The sequence below is a fragment of the Pseudophryne corroboree genome, unplaced genomic scaffold (assembly GCF_028390025.1).
Source record: "Pseudophryne corroboree isolate aPseCor3 unplaced genomic scaffold, aPseCor3.hap2 scaffold_844, whole genome shotgun sequence".
In the NCBI taxonomy this organism is placed as follows: Eukaryota; Metazoa; Chordata; class Amphibia; order Anura; family Myobatrachidae; genus Pseudophryne; species Pseudophryne corroboree.
This window is the reverse complement of record NW_026970423.1, coordinates 155,799-170,960: the sequence shown is the minus strand read 5'-3', so window position 1 is coordinate 170,960 and position 15,162 is coordinate 155,799. Positions and strand designations below refer to the sequence as shown.

General features: G+C 44.7%; 2 non-coding genes across 2 annotated transcripts; both read left to right on the top strand.

The window, feature by feature from the left end:
• The first annotated feature begins 14,349 nt into the window (after positions 1-14,349).
• Positions 14,350-14,513, top strand: LOC135042966 (U1 spliceosomal RNA). Its single transcript, XR_010236012.1, has one exon. It is a non-coding gene; the product is annotated as a U1 spliceosomal RNA (small nuclear RNA).
• Positions 14,514-14,665: 152 nt separating this feature from the next.
• LOC135043003 (U1 spliceosomal RNA) lies at positions 14,666-14,828 on the top strand. Its single transcript, XR_010236047.1, has one exon. It is a non-coding gene; the product is annotated as a U1 spliceosomal RNA (small nuclear RNA).
• The last annotated feature ends 334 nt before the right edge of the window (positions 14,829-15,162 follow it).

Genomic DNA, 15,162 nt, shown 5'->3' with positions numbered 1-15,162 from the left:
TCCAAAAAAAAAATTGCGTGGGGTCCCCTCTCCTAAGCATAACCAGCCTCGGGCTCTTTGAGCCGATCCTGGTTGCAGAAATATGGGGAAAAAATTGACAGGGGTTCCCCCATATTTAAGCAACCAGCATCGGGCTCTGCGCCTGGTCCTGGTTCCAAAAATACGGGGGACAAAAAGAGTAGGGGTCCCCCGTATTTTTAAAACCAGCACCGGGCTCCACTAGCTGGACAGATAATGCCACAGCCGGGGGTCACTTTTATATAGTGCCCTGCGGCCGTGGCATCAAAAATCCAACTAGTCACCCCTGGCCGGGGTACCCTGGGGGAGTGGGGACCCCTTCAATCAAGGGGTCCCCCCCCCAGCCACCCAAGGGCCAGGGGTGAAGCCCGAGGCTGTCCCCCCCATCCAATGGGCTGCGGATGGGGGGGCTGATAGCCTTTTGTGATAATGAAAAGATATTGTTTTTAGTAGCAGTACTACAAGGCCCAGCAAGCCTCCCCCGCATGCTGGTACTTGGAGAACCACAAGTACCAGCATGCGGCGGAAAAACGGGCCCGCTGGTACCTGTAGTACTACTACTAAAAAAAATACCCAAAAAAAGAGAAGACACACACACCGTGAAAGTAAAGATTTATTACATACATGCACACAAACATACATACATACTTACCTTATGTTCACACGAGGGTCTGTCCTCTTCTCCAGTAGAATCCAAGGGGTACCTGTTGAATAAATTCTACTCACCAGATCCCGGGTCCCAGGGTCCTCGGGGCAACCATTTGTAATCCAGGTACTTGCATAAAATAACAAAACGGAAAGCCGAGCCACGAACTGAAAGGGGCCCCATGTTTTCACATGGGACTCCTTTCCCCGAATGCCTGAAACCCACTCTGACTTTTGTCTAAGTGGGTTTCTTCAGCCAATCAAGGAGCGCCACGTTGTAGCACCCTCCTGATCGGCTGTGTGCTCCTGTACTGAGTGACAGGCGGCACACGGCAGTGTTACAATGTAGCGCCTATGCGCTCCATTGTAACCAATGGTGGGAACTTTCTGCCCTGCGGTTGACCTAAAGTGACGTCACCGCTGAGCAGAAAGTTCCCACCATTGGTTACAATGGAGCGCATAGGCGCTACATTGTAACACTGCCGTGTGCCGCCTGTCACTCAGTACAGGAGCACACAGCCGATCAGGAGGGTGCTACAACGTGGCGCTCCCTGATTGGCTGAAGAAACCCACTTAGACAGAAGTCAGAGTGGGTTTCTGGCATTCGGGGAAAGGAGTCCCATGTGAAAACATGGGGCCCCTTTCAGTTCGTGGCTCGGCTTTCCGTTTTGTTATTTTATGCAAGTACCTGGATTACAAATGGTTGCCCCGAGGACCCTGGGACCCGGGATCTGGTGAGTAGAATTTATTCAACAGGTACCCCTTGGATTCTACTGGAGAAGAGGACAGACCCTCGTGTGAACATAAGGTAAGTATGTATGTATGTATGTTTGTGTGCATGTATGTAATAAATCTTTACTTTCACGGTGTGTGTGTCTTGTCTTTTTTTGGGTATTTTTTTAGTAGTAGTACTACAGGTACCAGCGGGCCCGTTTTTCCGCCGCATGCTGGTACTTGTGGTTCTCCAAGTACCAGCATGCGGGGGAGGCTTGCTGGGCCTTGTAGTACTGCTACTAAAAACAATATATTTTCATTATCACAAAAGGCTATCAGCCCCCCCATCCGCAGCCCATTGGATGGGGGGGGACAGCCTCGGGCTTCACCCCTGGCCCTTGGGTGGCTGGGGGGGGGACCCCTTGATTGAAGGGGTCCCCACTCCCCCAGGGTACCCCGGCCAGGGGTGACTAGTTGGATTTTTGATGCCACGGCCGCAGGGCACTATATCAAAGTGACCCCCGGCTGTGGCATTACCTGTCCAGCTAGTGGAGCCCGGTGCTGGTTTTAAAAATACGGGGGACCCCTACTCTTTTTGTCCCCCGTATTTTTGGAACCAGGACCAGGCGCAGAGCCCGATGCTGGTTGCTTAAATATGGGGGAACCCCTGTCAATTTTTTCCCCATATTTCTGCAACCAGGATCGGCTCAAAGAGCCCGAGGCTGGTTATGCTTAGGAGGGGGGACCCCACGCAATTTTTTTTAAGAAAATAACCACTTTCCAACCCCTTCCCACTGATATACATGCACGGATCTCATGGATCCGTGCATGCCTATACAATCACGGATTAAAAAAGCAGGTCTGTTTTTTTTTTAGCACTTTTTTACGAGTTGTAATTTTTCACGGCAGTGTTTGTTTTTTTTTTGCTTTGCACTTCTTAGTAAATTACCGAGATTCATACTTAAACAGCCGCGTTTTGACCGATGGTGTATTCATTTGTATTTTTTTTGTTGGACTTCCAAAAAATTACGAATGCCCTCATCACTGCCGTGATTATTGCTTAGTAAATTACCGAGATGGCACTTTGATAAAAAAACGGCATCTTGGTCAAAATCGGGACCTTAGTAAATTTACCCCTATGTGTGTAATTACCTGAAGGTTGTAGAGATGAAGATAAGACACAATTATGGTAAATGCAGTGGTATTCTATGTCAGGTTAATGAACATTTGTCGGTTGAAGTCTTGTTCGGTGTCTGTTGAATGCAGTCTTCTTTGGGCTTTTGTCAAAAGGTGTGGGCAAAAAGCTTTGTCAATGTCCATAGACTTACAAAAGTGTTGGGCTAGCGTAATTTTAAAATTTCTAGGGAAACTGGGGGTCTATGGCATAGTTCATCAAATATCTGTGTATAAGGTTGTCAAAACTTCTTCTTTAATCCATCAGTTGTCTGTATACAGGGTCATCAAATTCCTCGTCAAAAAGTGGGTCTTTTTACCTTGGAAAAACCGGAAAAACAGGTGAAAGAAACGGACCGTATAATCGCATTTTCATCACATCATTGTTTCTACAGTTGGGTCATAAATCAAATCCATTGGAATTACAATTTCCTCACTCCTTAGACTCATTACCCTGGTACTACGTTTGCACTTCATTAAAGCCTGACCGCATCTAAATGTCAAGCCAATCGCTATGACAACACCTAAGATACATAGAAGAAACTTCCCTACATCCATTATGACTCCTTGAGCCCATTCTCCTAAACCAGAGAACCAATTTCACGGGTTCAACCATGACACCCAACCAGTCAGCTCATTACCCACAGCAGCAAGGGTGAGATTGTGTCTCCTGCGAAATTCCCACTTTAATTGGAGAATATCGTCCATCTTTTGGTCTATGACCTCGACCGGATCCTCGGTACTATTCGTTATATATGTGCAGCATTTCACGCCGTACTGCGTTGCCAGTGTGACACAATATCCACCTGTTACTGCTGTGAGATAATTAAGAACCATTCTATGCTGAACCAGTTCTGTTTTATAAGCTTGAAGCTCTCTTCCAGTATACCTAAAAGTGTCATCATACATTTCTGTGATATTGTCTAACAAATTTGCAAGCGCAGATATGTATTTATAATTCAACACTCCTCTGGCGGTGCGAGTGATGTCTAACGCGAGTAGAACCTGAATCCCGGTGGATTCATGGATCATGTCAGAGGCCGGATGCTCTGTTCTTTCTATCAGGTGCCGTTTAACTACGTGCTCGTAATGAGTATGAGTATAAGGAGCTTGGGCACCACGGTGTATATCTTTCATTTTGGCATGTGATACAGTCATTACTTCAGGCAGTACTTTTCCAATATAACACAATCCTTCAGAGTTTGGGGCAAGCCACTTATACGCCTTCCTCCCGCATATGAAATAGGCATCATCGGGGAGAACATATGGGACGGAGTAGGACATAACCATATTACACATCTTCCATGTGAAATCTCCTAACCCTAATTCTCCCATCTGTCTGGTACACGTATCAGTTTGTACGATATGTGCACATTATCCTGGTGATACCTCTCCAACTCTCGTAATCCTACTTCCTAGGGTATACCTATATCGGAAAGATTTTTCTCTACTGGCTATGTGGCGTATAAGCTCTGTATCTGTCGGCATTCTATCTGCTCTATATGAAAAGGTCATGGTTTGGTTACTCCATGACACTTCCCAATTTCCCGGCTTTCGGGGATTGGAAATGTTAAAACATATTAGGGATCTATCCACATGATATTGGTGGAGCTTCAAACTAGGAGGACTGGAGATATTAAACCTCCTGTCCACCGGTCCCCCACCCTTTAGCTCAAGTACCTCCCCTACCATTAAAGGAAATGGTACTAGTCCTGATTTGCTATGACCTTGAGGTACTTGAGAGCATACCCAACAATCTGTTTGATTTAACACACTACCCACTAAGGAGTGATAGTCACTCAAGGGCTGCCGGTCCATGTGGATATTAAAACTGGATTGGCATTTCTTGATGCACCCATCCTCAACTACATTGTCACAGAGCCTACAGATACAGTTTTCTTCAGCTAACAATCCTTCACAATTCCTTCTATTGTCAATGCTATCGGATCGTTTTCTGATACTCGCCTTTACTTGTTGGTTAAGTTGTTCTTGGAAAACTACGCCTCCATCTTTGTCATCAGAACCCATTCCAGAACCTTTCTCGACCTCCATGGTACTCTCGCCGGAACAGACTGCTCTGGTCAACATCATGGTCAACAGGAAAATCCGGATCACAGTCTCTTGGGGCAAGTCCATCTTATAGGAGGAAACGAAGAAGAATGAGAAGGGGGAAAAAATAATTTGAGGGAGAGGGGATGGGAAGTGGAGAAAAACAATAAAAGGGAACAGGGAATCGACAACTGCTTTTGATCTTGTGATTTTCAATGCTCAGGTGCCGCCTCAGTCCTCCTGGAACAGACACTCCAGTGATACAACTTCCTCTACCGTCTGTTCCTTATCACGGGACCTCTCTGGATCAGCAACCTTCTTACAATGGGACGAATGAACCCAAGTCTCTCTCTGGACAACCTTCAATGCTGTAGTGCTAGTCAATAAGACTTGGTCTGACCATCTGTCAATAAGGCAACCTGAGCGTAGAAAATTCCGTATCATTACATAATCCCCAGGTTCAATGTCATGACAATTACTATCTGGTAAATCAGGAATCAATAACTTCAAATTATCATTTTGATTCCTTAGCTGTTTACTCATGTTAATCAGGTACTTTACAGTCACTTCATTGTTACACTTCAAATCATCCTGAGGGTTAATCATAACATGCGGTTGTCGACCAAACAAGATTTCAAAGGGAGACAGATTAAGAGGGGACCTGGGAGTGGTTCTGATGCTGTACAGTACTATGGGTAAAGCTTCTGGCCATGCCAATCCTGTTTCTGCCATAACTTTGCTCAGTTTATTTTTAATAGTGCTGTTCACTCTTTCCACCTTCGCACTCGCCTGTGGACGGTGTGGAGTGTGCAGCTTACTATCAATTCCCATCAACTTACACATTCCTTGAAAGACATCACCTGTAAAATGGGTACCCCTATCACTTTCGATTATTCTAGGGATACCATATCTACACACAAATTCCTGCACAATTTTCTTAGCAGTAAACATAGTGGTATTTGTGGCCGCAGGAAATGCTTCAACCCAATTTGAGAATACATCTATACAAACAAGTACATATTTCAAATTTCGACAAGGGGGTAATTGAATAAAGTCAATCTGTATTACCTGAAAAGGGCCGCCTGTAGGTGGGATATGAGATGGTTCTGTTGGTATTGCCTTTCCGATGTTCTTCCTCAAACAGGTAAGGCATGACATTGCTCTCTTACCTGCATGAGATGAAAATCCTGGGGCGCACCAATATGCTCTTACCAACTTGCACATTCCCTCCTTGCCCAGATGAGTCAGCCCGTGTGCTGCCTCAGCTAAACATGGAAGATATGCTCTGGGGGCCACTGGTTTACCCTGTCCATCCGTCCAGAGTCCTGAGGACTCCTGGCCATATCCTTTTGCCTTCCAGACTGCCTTTTCCTGTGTGGAACACAAATTTTGCATCTCACACAACTTCTGTGTGTTGATGGTATTAAATACCATCAGTTGTGTGGTGTCTGTCTGTCTGGGGGTACCAGCTGCTAACTTAGCAGCTTCGTCTGCTCGGCTGTTACCAAGTGATACTGGGTCCTGGCTATATGTGTGTGCTTTACACTTGATAACAGCCACTCTGTCGGGTTCCTGTATCGCTGCTAGAAGCCTTTTGATGTGAGCTGCATGCGCTACCGGTGTACCAGCTGCCGTCATGAAATTTCTGAGGCGCCATAGGGCTCCGAAATCATGGACTACCCCGAATGCGTATCTAGAGTCGGTGTAGATATTGGCTGATTTGCCCTTAGCCAATTCACATGCTCTGGTTAGGGCGACCAGTTCAGCAACCTGGGCTGAGTGAGGTGGGCCTAGCGGTTCTGCTTCTATGGTGCCTTGATCATCTACGACTGCGTATCCAGTACACAAGTCTCCCGAGTCCGACTGTCTGTGACAACTACCATCCGTGTAGAAGGTAAGATCTACATCTTCCAGTGGGTTGTCACTGATGTCAGGCCTTGCGGTAAAATTTTGGGTCAAATATTCCATACAATCATGTGTGTCCTCCTTTGTATTAAATTCTCCTTCCCCACCACTCTCATCCTCCACCCTTTGTGCCTGTCCAGGCACACCTGGGAGATATGTTGCAGGATTTAATGCACTGCATCTCCTTATGGTGATGTTTACGGGGGCCATTAGTGCCAATTCCCATCTTGTAAACCGCGCTGATGAGACGTGTCTGGTTTGGGCAGAATTTAGCAAGGCTGACACTGCATGTGGTGTATGAATTGTGAGGTTGTGACCTAGCACTACATCTTCGCTTTTCGTTACTAGCAATGCTATCGCAGCAACGCTTCGCAAGCATGTGGGGAGGGATTGCGCTACCGTATCTAGCTGAGCGCTGTAGTATGCTACCGGCCTGCTGGCATCACCGTGCTTTTGGGTTAGGACGCCTGCTGCGCAACCAGCACTTTCTGTTCCGTACAGCTCAAAGGGTTTCCCATAGTCTGGCATACCTAATGCTGGTGCCTGCGTTAGGCACTGTTTAAGTCTCTCAAATGCCATCTCGGACTCGTCTGTGTGCGAAATCCGATCAGGCTTGTTTGAGGAGACCATCTCCTGCAAAGGTAATGCTAGAATGGAAAATCCTGGGATCCAGTTACGGCAATACCCACACATTCCTAAAAACGTTCTGATCTGTTGCTGGGTTTGAGTCAGAGTCATGTCTCTAATTGCTTGAATTCTATCAGCGGTCAGGTGTCTCAGTCCTTGTGTTAGACAGTGTCCCAAATATTTTACTTTAGTTTGGCATAATTGCAACTTGTCTTTGGAAACCTTGTGTCCTGTGTCTGAAAGATGAAACAGGAGCTGTTTCGTATCCTTCAGGGATGCTTCCAATGAATCTGAACACAGTAGTAAATCATCCACGTACTGTATCAATATTGATCCACTCTCTGGTTGGAAAGACTGTAAACAATCATGCAAAGCCTGGGAAAATATACTTGGACTGTCTATGAAACCTTGTGGTAATCGAGTCCATGTGTATTGGACTCCTCTGTATGTAAATGCAAACAAATATTGGCTGTCAGGGTGCAGAGGTACCGAAAAGAAAGCGGAGCAGAGGTCAATAACAGTGAAAAATTTCGCAGTGGGAGGGATTTGCATAAGGATGACAGCTGGATTTGGCACTACGGGGAACTGACTCTCAACTATTTTGTTAATCCCCCTTAAATCCTGCACTAGCCGGTAACCCCTCCCCCCACTCTTTTTCACAGGGAAGATGGGACTATTGGCTGTGCTGGATGTTCTTACCAGGATGCCCTGTTGTAGCAAGCGCTCTATTACTGGGTATACTCCTAACTCCACCTCTGGCTTCAGAGGGTATTGTGGGATTTTTGGAGCTATCCTACCATCTTTTACTTGCACAACTACTGGAGCTACGTTTGCCATCAATCCAGTGTCTTGTCCGTCTTTAGTCCACAGTGACTCTGGTATCTGGGATGTCATTTCTTCTACTTGGGATGGAGTCCTATTTGTCATAATGGTATGTGACATTAATTTTGATGGGGAGTCTAACATGTCTCGCACTTCCTGAGCGTGATTCTCAGGTATGTCCAAGAATACACCTTCAGGAGTACAATAAATGACGCGCCCCATTTTACACAATAAGTCTCTTCCCAAGAGATTTGTCGGTGCCGATGCAGCCAGCAAAAAGGAATGCTTGGTATGTAAAGGCCCTATTGTAATCTCGGCTGGTTTGCTAACAGGGTAATGCTGGACTACTCCCGTTACTCCCATGGCTGGAATTGTCTTACCAGTGGTTCTCATGCCCACTGTCGAATTTATCACTGATTTGGCCGCCCCCGTATCTACAAGAAAGTTTAATGTTTTACCAGCTACATCAATTGCAATTTCGGGTTCACTACCAAGACTTGCAATCAATTTTACTGGCTGCAGATTACAGGTATGGCCACACCCCTATTGGGTATGGTGACCTCCCTGAATCCCGCTGGCAGCAACTACTTGTGAAGGGGTTAACTGGGAACTGCCAGAGGCTTGCCAGTCTCTGTTCGGGGGGTATCTTTTTGTTTCCCCTGCATGTGGCTCATAACTCCGTTTCTGCGGACCCTGCTCCCAATGTCGTGCGTCGTGTCGTTGTCTAGGGGGTTGATAAGACTTTTGTATGTTTCTCGATTTACAGTCTCGTGCAAAGTGTCCCTCTCTATGACAGAAATAACAGGTTACCACATTCGACTTACCCACAGGGTTTGGTGATTTATACAAAGGCTGCCTTGTGGTCAGGGCCTGTATACTTACGGCCATTAACTTATCACCTTGTAATTCCCTGTGTCTGGTGATATTCCGATCGTGATCCACAGCTGCCTCTCTCAAAGTAGCCACCGACAGACCTCGCCAACATGGTTGCGTGGTCTGTACCCTTGTCTTTAATGCCTCTTTTAAACCATCCATTAGTACAGATACTGCTACTTCTCGATGGTTTATGTTTGTTTTAATGTCCTCTATGCCTGTGTATTTTGCCATATCTAGTAATGCCCTGTGAAAATACTCTGCAGCTGTTTCTGACTCCTTTTGTTTAATGGAGAAAATCTTGTTCCATTTAACTACAGCTGGAAAATACTCCTTTAACTGTAAACTTATCCTTTTTACATTGTCTTTGTTGTACACATCTGTAAGAGGTACATCCTGATCCAATCCACAGTCAGCTAAAAATTGAGCCGAGTCGACATTGGAGGGTAAACAAGCCCTCAGCAATACCTGCCAGTCTTTGTTATTGGGCTCTAAAGTGTTCCCTAGGTCTCTGATGTATTTCTGGCTAGCAACTAAGTCTTTCCTAGGGTCAGGGAATTCAGACACTATGGTTCTTAATTCCATTCGGGAAAACGGGCTGTACATTGCAATGTTCTTGATAGGAGTGACTCCTGTAGTGTCCGTTTTCCCATTTGGAACTGCTATTACCCTAACGGGAGCAAGTTTAATAACATCATTCTGTGTAGATTCTACAGCCTGTGGTGAAATGGTTTCAGCATAGTGTATGGTGCCGTACTTACCTGTTGATACGACCTCACCTGTCCCTCCGCTAGGGGCCTTTGTTACTAATCTTAAGGGTTGGGCCGTGCCTACTGTTGTTTCTGATATGGTGGCTGCTAGAGAGAGCGCCGATATTGTTGCCGATTCGTCCTCTTGATCACACTCCAGGGGAAAGTTCAAAACAGGGTACAACTTGCACGGGTTAATACTTGCATTGGTTAACTTATTAACATTTACACAGTTGCTAAGTGTTTGTTTGTTACACCCTAATGCGTCATTCTCTGCAACCGATTTCTCTCCTGATATGTATGGTGGCGGCGGTGCCGTGGCTATCAGTTTCCTGATAGGGTTAGATCCCGCCGCCTGAGCCAATCCTCTCTGTATTTCACCCTCCTGTTGCCATAACTGCAAATAATCATAACGTTTAATCCGTCTCTTTGTTGATTTAATGAGACATATCCTCCTCCTTAGATTTTGTAACACTTCTGGGCTAAAGCTGCCTACTCTTGGGAACTTCTCCCCGTCATGTACCGTCATTCTCTCCCATTCATCACATAAAACCTCTGTGTGTGAACCGTATTTTTCACACATAACGTACCTTGCCGACCCGATTGGTCGGTTTACTGAATCAACCCGAACCGAGGTTGATCGCCCCCTACCTGAACAATTGGCCCCCATACCTGTAGGTGTTGCTTTCACCACCTCTGACCTTCAATCAGGGTCTTCAGCGAACCCTTACAAAAACCAAAATGTTCAAGATAGGCTGACGGTGGCGGTTTACCGAGTACCCCACTCACTCGCCCACGCCGACCAATACGACCTACACACTGCCCTAGTGCTGGCGTACTCGACCCAGGGCCCCTATGAACCTTCGTTTACTGGAACATGTGAGTGTGATCCGCAGAGCATTAACCCTTTCAAGTAACTGTTGGTTGTTGGATAATTCCTGAGTGACCAGCGAACTTCCCTTCAGAAAATAAAAAATTACACAAATCACGTCAGAATGTGTTTATGACCCGTTTCGTACACAAATGGTACTGGTCAGATTAACTAATGCACACAATTACGTGCGGTACAATCAGTCTGCACATAAGCAACTAATCTTATGTGCAGAGCGACCAGTGGAATCGAAAATTGCGGCTGCGAATTCCTTCAGCATGAGCTTTAATGGCCTATATGGGTTCTGCACCAACCCCCTGGGTTGTGCTCTTTTCTCTATTTATAGCGGACTTCCTTGTCTGCTGTACCTGGACCTCCTGGTCAATTCCGGACCTCCTGGTCTGTGCTACAATAGACCTCCTGGTCTGCTATACTCTAATGCTCAGATTTTATGTTTAACAAAGGATGCCTCCCTTGCCACCATGCACGTCACTTACATGTATGTACCCTGCGAGAACTCGACTTCTTGTGGTTCAACCTCAAAAAATTGTATAAACTTATATATGCAAACACTCACTCACCACATGTACACTTTTGTTTCTATTTCTATTTCTGCGCAGAAATTTTCTTTCCTTTAGACCAGATGTGTTGTAAATTTGGAGAAGGATCTGTTAATCTAAATTTCGGACACTAAAATAGATTTGCGCTATTTATCGCGTTGCCACCTTTTCGCCTGTTACAATAACACTAGCGTGTGATTTGAGTTACGTGGGCGTACCCGGACGCTCCGTTGCGTAATATACGCTGCGTGCGTCGGCCTTTGAGTTGCGTACGCGAGTCTCACCCTTTGTTAGAGACACGTGTACACAAAGCAAATATCCACCGTAACACAATTTTACACGTTTATCAATGTAGATGATCCTCGATCATCTACCGAACACCACACCAATCTCTCCTTGTATCTTTAGGTAGAGCTGCGTGCGTGCTTTTCAATTTACACCTTAATGTATTACTTTTACTCTTTAACTATGAAATAGCGGCAAATCTCTCTTAGCACGTTTATCAATTATAAAATGGCAAACAGAAGAGTGATATATGAAAATACACGAAAATGAAAAGAAATGCAGATATGTGCGTGCGTACGCAAGACAGAAATAAACAGTTTTAAAAGACTCTAGCGTGTTGTTCTTACCTCCGGTTCCGGATTCCCTCAGCACCCTTTACTAAGCAAAGCAGACGCTTATCCAGACAGCACTACGAGGAATATGACCTCCCGCCCTTTGCTGATGGATAATGTCTGCTGAAATTACCTAGTGCAGATATGTGAAGGACGGACGAGCCGCCAATTGATAAAGCTAAATATTTATCTTACTTAAAACCCTTTAAGAGGCCTAAGAACACTGTACGCTATTGACGTCTGGAGTACCGTAAGGGTACGCACGTTGCGTAACAATCGCTTAGCGTAGCGTACGCTCGGGACCACGAGGAGATCACCAGCGGCGCAGACGCTCACAATGTTAAACCTTTACATGTAAACCATGAACAATGTATTATACAGGAAAAACCTTAGTGTAATGGTGGGGTGTAGATGCAACACAATGTAACCTTATTAACTTAAAGCTATTCGAGCGTCTCCGACAGACCTGAGAATACTTAACACCATAAGAAATACACAAATGCCGGGCTTAGGGTCTAACGCCTTATATGAATGTTATACTTGCAAAAGAATAATACAATACAAGTCATACACTACCAATATAACATAGACTAACTAACCAGATAACTACACAGGAAATACAATACAATACAAGTACGTTTAAGGAAAAAAATGAGAGAAAGAGGAGAGGAGAGAGAGAGAGAGATATGGCCCACAATACCAATAAAGACAATATGATTGCGGAGAAAAACTTACGCCCAAGGGGAACGATCGCATGCGCCTCTGGATATCCAGCTCCCGATTATCAGCAATGAGAACCGTTGAAGAGTGAGAGCTGGATATGATCGGCTTGTCTATTTATACCCCACACACACAATACAATTCAATGGTCCCTACAATCTCATTGTTCATTGGACACAGGAATTCGTCTTCGCATTATAACAAAAGGTTATAGGTTGATTCATACAGGTGGGCTGTGACTATTTCCAACTGCTCAGGTGGGTGGGAAACTAGGTTTCCCGCCGCATGGATAAGTAAGTGCAAATAATAGTAAAAGTACATAAACTTCTTATGTCCATAACTATTCGCACGAGCGATTAATCTGCTTCAAACCAACACCGGAATATTGCTAATTAAATACTCTTCCGATGGATACTAAACACCACTGTATGACTCATGTCTGACCCTTCGTATCAAACAAAGAGGGATCTCTCTGTCCATGAACATGCTATATTAACTAAACTTTCAGATTCTATCAAAGGGACCATAATCTACAAAATACATTATATGGTTAAAATATATATCGATTGAGTCGCCCGCTAGACGCATACAAACTCTACCGTAAATCCGCATATCGTGCGCCTGCGGGTGCACGCGACTGCGAGTATGCGCACGCACGGGAGAGCTCTTGCACGCGCAGCGGGAGCTCGCATGAGGTGCAGATATGGCAGTGTGCATAGTGATATTTTTCTGACTTTGACAGTTTTATATAAGTAAATGGGGATCCTTAGTGCTGAGTCTCTGAATTATGTATATGTGATTATAGATATGAGGTATTGATTGAAAGATTATAGGTTAATCTGTATATAGATTATATATTTTCTGTTATTTTTTAAACCACCTTGTTGCTTATTTTATTATTATTTTTAATCACCATGTTGCTTATTTTTATATTATGAAATGCCTTTATATGTGCAATTGCAATTAGAAAGTTGTTCCATATGTGAGTCATTACATGTATGCATCCAATTAGTACATGTATGTATCCAATCAACTAATTAGTAATGCTATTGGTCCGGTGCATTTTAAAAAGAGCCTGCTAGGCTGCTGATGTATCCTCTGACGAAACCGCTCTTGGATAACAGCGGAGAAACGCGTAAGAAAGGTGATTACAGGACACTCTGATTGCTGAGATATAAGCCCGTTCATGAACGAGCTACATCACGGCGGACGTCTGATGTAAAGACAGCGGTGAAGGGGAAAAAGCAATTTGAGACCGAGCAAAAGGAGGTCTCTACCCCACGGCAGGGAGAAATATCCCGACCGCGAGTGCCAATATGATCCAGCCACGGTTAACGGGGGTCGTAGCATACCGCTGTGTTTCACCAACCATCACAGCGCTCTCCCCCTGTTTTCTTTCATTACTCACGTGAGTTACATATGAACTTTAACTGCAGTAAATAAGAGGCGTTGGTTACAACTGTTGCTGTTCATCCACAAGAAGGAATTTAATGTATCAATTACAATTGGAAAGTAACGAATAAATTACAACAGCTGTATCCAGGAGGATTTTTAGGACACTTTAATAAACATTCCGTTGTCATCAAGGGCAATATGAAATAGATCCTGATTACATTTAGATATGGATAGTGGTGCCTATATATGTTGACTCCATTGTATTTTATTGAATGTGGGTTTCTTCTGTCTATATATATTTTTTTAAAATAAAGAGCTTGTATATTTTATTTTTTGCGCTCCCTTTATAACAAATGTGATTATCTTTAAAATTTGGTTTATTATTGGTAGAACAGTACTACCTATGGGAGCAGCATTTTATAATATATGGTGAAAATTAATAGATGTATAAAGATTAAATAAGCAACAAATTGGTGAAATAGATAAGTTTTGATAGGAGCGCTGGGTTCTATATATATATATTGACATTTGGTTATATATATGTATAGACTTTATAAATTCTTGACAGAGATGTGCCTGAGCAGCGGCCCTCCCCAGCCCTATCCCAAATCATACTTATTTTGCATAGGAGATACCATGGTCATGAAGATTGTTCTCCCAGGGTGAGGTTCATTCATTGCATTCTGGGTATGCTGACCCCTGTGATTTCCCCAAATGTGGGAAACTCGACTGCATTATTTGTGGTAGTGGGGGACTGTGTTTGTGCTTTCCTCTGGTCAGCTCTGGTAAAAGTCAGATTTATTTGTCTCAGATCTTCCTCTAGCCTTGTTCTTCTTTCGAGAGTTTCCATGTGCTGCCTCAGTTGGATATCCTTCACTTGACAAGGGGGTGCCTGAGCAGCGACCCTCCCCAGCTCTAGACCAACTCCTACTTACCTGCCAGGTGAGATACTATGATCATGAAGGTGCTTCTCCCAGGGCAAGGCTCACCCATTGCACTCTGGGTGTGCTGCTCCTGCGGTTTCCCCAAATGTTGGACACTTGACTGCATAATTTGTGTTTCCCCTGGTCGGCTCTCGTATAATTCAGATCTCTTTGTCTCAGGTCTCTCTCCAGCCTAGTTTGCTGTCTGTTTCCACTTCTCTTTTCTTGAGTTGCTCCCTTCTATGCCCTTGCGCACTATCCTGACTTCTCCCGTCTGCTTACTTTGTGCCTTCCAACGCACAATGCAAACTACAGGTAGTGCTGCAGGGCCCACACCCTTTAACTTGCCTTACAGAGCAGCTCTGGAGCTGTTACAGTGCCCAGCTGCTGCAAGAAATCAGCTTGAATGCTTCAGGGGCTGGGGCATAGCCCCACACCGAAGGAGGGTGGAGGTGTTTAATGCGAACTAAGGGTCATCCAAGCACCGCAAAAGGCCGCCAT